This window comes from Osmerus mordax, chromosome 5 (genome assembly GCF_038355195.1).
Source record: "Osmerus mordax isolate fOsmMor3 chromosome 5, fOsmMor3.pri, whole genome shotgun sequence".
NCBI classification, from domain to species: domain Eukaryota; kingdom Metazoa; phylum Chordata; class Actinopteri; order Osmeriformes; family Osmeridae; genus Osmerus; species Osmerus mordax.
This window is the reverse complement of record NC_090054.1, coordinates 9,562,179-9,569,323: the sequence shown is the minus strand read 5'-3', so window position 1 is coordinate 9,569,323 and position 7,145 is coordinate 9,562,179.

The following is a 7,145-nucleotide window of genomic DNA, read 5'->3' as shown; positions in this document are numbered from 1 at the left end:
CTGAGGGTCTGGAGCAGCAAGCTCAATGGGCTGCACACTAGGGCTTTGTCACTAATGAGGGCCATGCTTCACTGCCTTCATGTCAGCCTGAATTTAACCTCTGTCTTCTCCACAGTCTCCTTCTTCATCTCTTCTTACTTCCTTCCATCAGCCTCAACTCTGTAAAGTTCCTCTTTCCACTCCTTCTAAAATCTGTCCCTGTTTTAATACATCATAGATTGTTGTTGATACCGTCAGGGGCGTAGGTTTGTTATCAAATGTGGGAGGGACAGCTTCTTTTAAACACAGAGGATGCAGCCGTTAAATATATGAGTTTCTTAATAAAAAGTGAGGGGGGGAAATTTGCTGTTTTCAAAAAGTGGGTGGGACATGTCCACACATGTTTAATGAAACCTATGCCCCTGGATACTGTATATTGTAATCCTATCCAATAATGCCTGACTTCAATTCTTGCATTAGGGTCTTGTCTGCTTTCCCACAGGTGAACCAGACAACACTGCTCCCTGGAGGAAGCTTGTGGTTATTGCAGTTGTTAGGTTTGTAGCGCCATGGAAGTGCTAATTAATTGCTATAAACAATCATTATACAATAATAATAATAATAATAAGATTTGAGACAGAATGAAAACAGCACAATTTATAATTTACCAATTGGAAAGAGTTATGGTTCCCATTAAATTAAAGAAATTAATATGCCATAAATACAGATAACAAGGCAAATCATAAAATTACATTTGACAAGTTCCTGTCAACTACATTTTAGATGACCGATCGGTTTTGCGTAAACTAGAGATAACCACAGGTCAGACTAGACATAACTGGTATAAGAGCAGTAAAACTAAACAAACTGTCCTAATGTTGTGTGCTGTCTCAGCTACAGTCAATACCACTTTGTTTCAACAAGTGGAATATTGTCCTTCTGGACTCAGGAGCACTGTGGACCTCATCTATGTTGACCTGTTGATGAGGATTACGCATATGTCCTAACTGACTCACTGACTTTCCTCGGAGAAGATGATAGTGAAGTAAACAATGTTAGACCTACGCTATGCCAGTGCAAGATGATGTATTCATGAATCTAGAGTAGAGTTCAGTCACTCCAAAGCAATACAATCTCCGATTGCAAACACCTTTCGTAAATGCCATCATCTATCTGTGCAAGTCTTTATTCATCACACAGAATAAGTTAAGTACACATAATATCAGGGTCATGGAGAGTGAAATGTTTGCTGCAATGTCAATCAGCACTTCCATTAATGGCAAATATGGCATGAGAGAAGTCAATGGGAGAACTTTTTTACCCTACTTATTTTAAGAGAATCTTAACAAAGAAGGCAGAATGTGTTGGTTTATGATCACTTTTACAGCCATAAGCATCATTGATATGGTTTTGTACAACCATTGATTAATAATTACAATGTCTATTTTGTGTAGCAAGGTTGTTTTCTCTTAGCCTGGTCCAAACCAGACCCTCGTACATTTCATTTGTACAGAGGGTCTGGGATTGCTCCATTGACAAGCGTTAATTTCCTTGAAGGCGGGTACTCTGTTGAAGTTTAAAACTATTGGATCTGCTCAGAGCTACTCTGATCTGTCATAACCAATCGCCAGCGTTTGCCTTAGCCAACTCCTTCACCACTACTGTAGCTGCCGTAGCTGGAAAATCAAACTTTTCTCGAACCCCGTGGGGAGGAGGGCCACAACATTATGGCCACCAACAAAACTCAGCAAGGATTGTTCTTGCTCCGGCTTTAATTTATGGATATTCGGCAGCGTTGCCACAACAGACCGAATAGCTTCGCTCGCATCTTTCTCCGCCGCCATTACTCAACTACAACTCAAACTAATGCACGACATCAACGTCATCGTTCTCAGCCACTCCCTCTGTTCGCTGATTGGACCTACAAAAAATGTGTTTCTGAAAACCGACTAATATACTGAAATCCGGGACCTAGTACAGAAGCAAAATCAAAATTGAGCGGAAGTACGTAGGAGGGCAGAGCCAGGCTAGTTTTCTCTCAGGATGGAGCGAAAATAGGCCACAAAATATTCACAGCCATAATGAGAGATGAATGTGCTGAATTGGGAATGGGTTTTGATTGTATGTGTGTGAAGGCATGGATGCATTGTGCTTGTTCACAGTACCGGTATTTGTATCCTCTGCTTTTTCCTAATCGTCAGTAACATCATTAATTATTTGGCATGCAATGTTGATCAAAAAAGTATTAAAAGTTTAAGTTGACATAATAAACGAAATAATAATAATAGAACTGTACATTTTTGCACAATTGCTACCAAAAAGATTACACTTCTGGTGCATATTTGCTTCTGTCTGCAGTTTATGTTACAATTTATCAAGAGGTAGTATGTTTTCAGACAGATGTACACACACCCACACATGAATACAAGAACACACACAGCCTCTTTGACTACTACCATGTGAAAAGGAGAATGTGTTAGCCTCCTTGGAACCAATAGCCAATCAGGATCAGATATTGGTACCCCACCTACTGTTTAGTGAGTTCTGGATCAGCCATTTGGCAAAGCTATACACTCCTCCTAGTTAAAGATAGCCAATCAGAGGGCTTTATGTAGGGGACCGGGAAGCAGAGCCATAGAAAAAGAGAGTTGCGACACGCTCTCATCTCGCCGACACGTGATCACGTGGTTCATGTAGCTCACTGTAGTTCCAAAAAAAACCACTGCTGTCAACCGGTTTGAATGGTTTTCAATGAAGCTGGCCAACGGAAGTCGCTTTCTCAGGCAAATGATGAATGAAACAGGCTCGGTTAAAGAAATCCGATATTCTGGCTATATTCAGCAGACTCGTATCTACTAAAGGCAGTCCTCCCTGACGTGTTTGGTGTAGAATGGAGTGAAATACAACATTGTGAACACTCACTGCCAGTGAAACACAGGAAAAAAGCTAGACCTTTTTTGTCACGTGGTTCCGGTAGATCCCTGTAGTTAAACAAAACCCCCACTGCTGTCAACCTGTTTGAATGGTTTTCAGCGGGACAGACAGCAGCACCATCTCGATTCACGGACATTTTCGGTATATTAACACATAATGTCAATTGGTTACTGGTGTGTTGTATCATGTATGTCTGATACTTTATTAACATGTATGTATTACATGAACTTGTACATAACGCAATATTGTGAAGCAGAGCTAGAAATGGCTATGCTAGCTACCATACTGTACAAACTATACTGTACCATACTGTACATACAAAACAGTAGCCTAATGAGGACTATATTGTTCCACTAACGTTTAACCTTAGACGGTAGAAGTAAATGGGTCTTGTTAAACGTTTTTTTATTCATCAGCCCACTTACAATTTAGCCTACCACATTAACAACACTTATATTTGTAGTACTTGATGCAAGTTGAATCTAACCATTATCACCAGCAACTGCTCAATTTAAGACAAGAAAGGAGTTTGGTAAATAGAACAGAATAAACAAGGCAACCAACTGCATTCAATAAAACATTTTATTGTACAATATGTCCTGTGTTCTTCCACTCCTTTTGTTTGTAGTGATCCGGTGATCTTCTGGCTATGATACATGTACAGCTAGCTAGAGTAAAAGTGTTGCTTACGTAAACCTACAGTCTAGCTCCAACTGCATTTAGAATCTAACAAGCTTACGATAAACTTTAACTAAAGCTGGCTATATAAAATACTACTAATAACAATTGATATGTGGTGGTCGAAATATGAAAAAATGCAGGATTTTCGTGAATTTACCAGCTAACTTGCTTCGGACCACTTAATTTGCAATTCATTGTTGCTAGCTCTACTAACTAGGCTAATAAGAGCTATATATAGAAGACTTACTTTGTATGCCAACGAACACCAATAATTAGAACTAATTTGACAGACTATAAGCCAACTGATTTCTGGTTATGATACACGTGCTCTCTAGGTAGCTTCAGTAAAAGTGTTGCTTATGTTACTAGCTAGACCTACAGTCTAGCTCTAACTGCGTTTCGAATCAAAGAAGCTATAATCTTACGATTAACTTTATCTAAAGCTAGCTATATGAAATACTACTAATAACAATTGATATGTGGTGGTGAAAAAATGAAGGTTTTTCATCAATTTACCAGCTAACTTGCTTCGGAAACACTGAAAATTAATGGGGTTGAACGGTGGAAAATGCAATGTTTGGAACTACAGGTCGCATGTGACACGCTTTACTTCCGCATTCCTCGATAACAATGGGAGTCTATGGAAGTGTCGCAACTCTCTTTTTCTATGGCTCTGCCGGGAAGGTGTCCAATTCTCTTGTTACGATTGTCACATATCCCAGAAGCAGATTCTTGGCAGAAATATCTCACAAATATTTCACTGGTTGTTCATTATGCTGCTTTGAATAACTATACTGACTCAAATAGCTGGTTTCATAATTCTACAAATAATGTTGCTTAAGACATTTGCAAATTTAACTATTCAATAGTATTAGATTGCACTTAAAATAAATCATAGCAAAAGTCTTAGATGCAAACAAACTTATGCTCATAGATACATTAGTATCACAGTCAAGTTTGAAAACTTCTTGACAGCATGCAATAAAAACTGTAAACCAACTATTGAGTGAGCAATATCACACAATATACAAGCAATACATAATATCATAAATAGGTCCAGTCTGTATTATACAATAATGAGAATGTATATCAATTATTATGTCACAGGTCATGCTTTATTCAGTTCAAAATTATCAAAACTCAGGGACTCGTCCTAATCTTGCATTGAAATGTCAAAACTAGTTTAAACCAGAGTCAAACAGGATAAATACCCTTTAGCCAGAAATACCAGCTGGATGTACGGACTAGATGACTCCAAACAACACAAACACAGTACTCGAAGTACACCTACGACGGGCTGAACGACCTTGAACCTGGAGAAAGACAAACAGGTGTGAACAACCTTTTTGCACTCATGGGGCCCTCTCGGTCTGTTAAGTAAATTAGAGACAAACCTACTTTCAAAATGCATCCTAACCCTGAACTGTTTACATAGGTTTGATTGTAATAGGACATAATAGGCCATGTATGACTAGGGAATATAGTTAAGTAGTTTCCAGCTAATTACACAGACAGAGGAGTAACTAGCATACTGCCTCAGTCAGCCTGTTATTTTATGTAATCTGGAATTGGGCTGGGAAAAAAACTGTACCTCCATTTCATTGGCCAACTTTGCACAGTCCATGGATTTCCCTGACACTCAAACATGTGACTGCAAATTGATTTACTGCAATCAACATTAATCATCTCTACTTCCAGTAGTCTTAGTAAGATGGATATCTAAAGACAGGAGTCTTCTGACTTCTACTTTGGTCAAACAGAGTTAAGTTCAAACACAGATCATATGAACTGTAAACACATGTGTACTGCTCAGTGTAAAGATACAGTATACTTTATAAATACTGTATAGGTTTTAGATGATTTCTCTACTTGACACACATTGACCACACATTCACACATGGTCAAACCTCTGTAACCGATGGTTATCTTTCCACACAACTAGAATGATCTTGTCCGTAGTGGAAAAAAACCCAATGTCAGTCATTAACCATGTTAGCCAATTCTGTCCAGAGCATCCAAATCCAAGACTTCATAGGCAGCTCTCAGGAAAAACCTATCCTGCTTAAATGTGCCTAAGGCGAACTGAGATGTTTATTCTAGAGGTTCATTTCAGTGGGGAAAAAACAATTTGTTGTGTTATTTGTGAAACAGTAAAAAGGTGATTTGGAGAAGGAGTTATACAGAATAATCAGATATTTAATTACAGTCACAGTTAACTCATTACCACTAAGTTATGATTCATACTATTGGGAAATCCATTATATGTTGTTTCAGGAGCACTGCACAGTTTAATCAATGTAGCAATGTATGTTTTGGTTGTGAGCAATTGAAACATTACTTTTGAAGCAATCTGTTTTGAGTAACCAGTCAGGAAAGGGGGTGATTTTCTCTATGCAGAGGGCCTAGTTAAAATTCTTGTCTCCTTTCTTGAATCAGAGTCAACATCAACCAGTAATCAATCCCAGATGTCTATGAATAGGTGATCCGGCTCCCTTTATTAAATCATGCAATATCACATGGCAATTCAGTGCATTCAGCAAGCTACAGAAGTGCACAGTGAGGCAAGAATGTACGCATTTAGTATCAGTTTCCCACCAAACCATCGGATAGTAGGTCACTAAGTCAATGTACTGTACGCATTGTTCACGTTTTCCATTCCTTGAATAGATGCCACATGTCAACCGTTATGATGTGGCCTTATTATACAGAACGTGTTTGATCATGTGATGTACCCATACACATCCACACCTTCCCTCTACGCATGTCCACAATCAACAAACCCCAATCCAGCTGGGAGATGTTGTTCTGTCCTCTTTCACTTGAGTTTTCATTCTCAAAGTATTTGCTTTTATTTTTGTTTATTACAGAAATTCTCGGATAGGGAAATAGTTTTCTTTATCACAAGGGTTCATTGCACAACTGAGCCAAGACTGCTTGGCACATGTGAGGATGAGGGGGTGACTGCATTGACTGCATGTTTACGCCAATCACATTTCCAGAGGTAGTAACACTCCCTCTTTATGTACCAGCCCAGTACCCCAACACACATTGCAAAACTCCCTACCATGTCCCTCCCTCTCTCTCTCTCTCCACCTCTCTGTCCTCCAATAAACACCTGTTTAGGTCACTGCACCAGTTTTAATAGTCAATGTAGAACAGGAAAATGACGCAAATGTGATTGCATCAGTTTTAGCAGGTAACTCTTCATACTCAAACACTAGCACTGAGCTATCCCACACGGGGAAAGGGTGGGGGGGGGGCACACATGCTAACAAACAACTCTCTACAGAGTAATAGAGGGATCTGAACTAACTGCAGGTATGATAAAGGATGGCAGGGATGGTCATAGGATAAGGATTAATCATCAATCAGTTCTACCATGCTGCTGGTGTGTAAGAGCACACAAGGGGTTAACATGTGCGTAGAAGTTTAAATCCCCTCCCATCAACAACTCCCCCCTGGAATGGTCTACCCCATGGGTTTACATGACGCCTGTGTGTGTGTGCCATATATAGGAGCATGTGCAGATGGACCTGCAGATTTTTTGGATA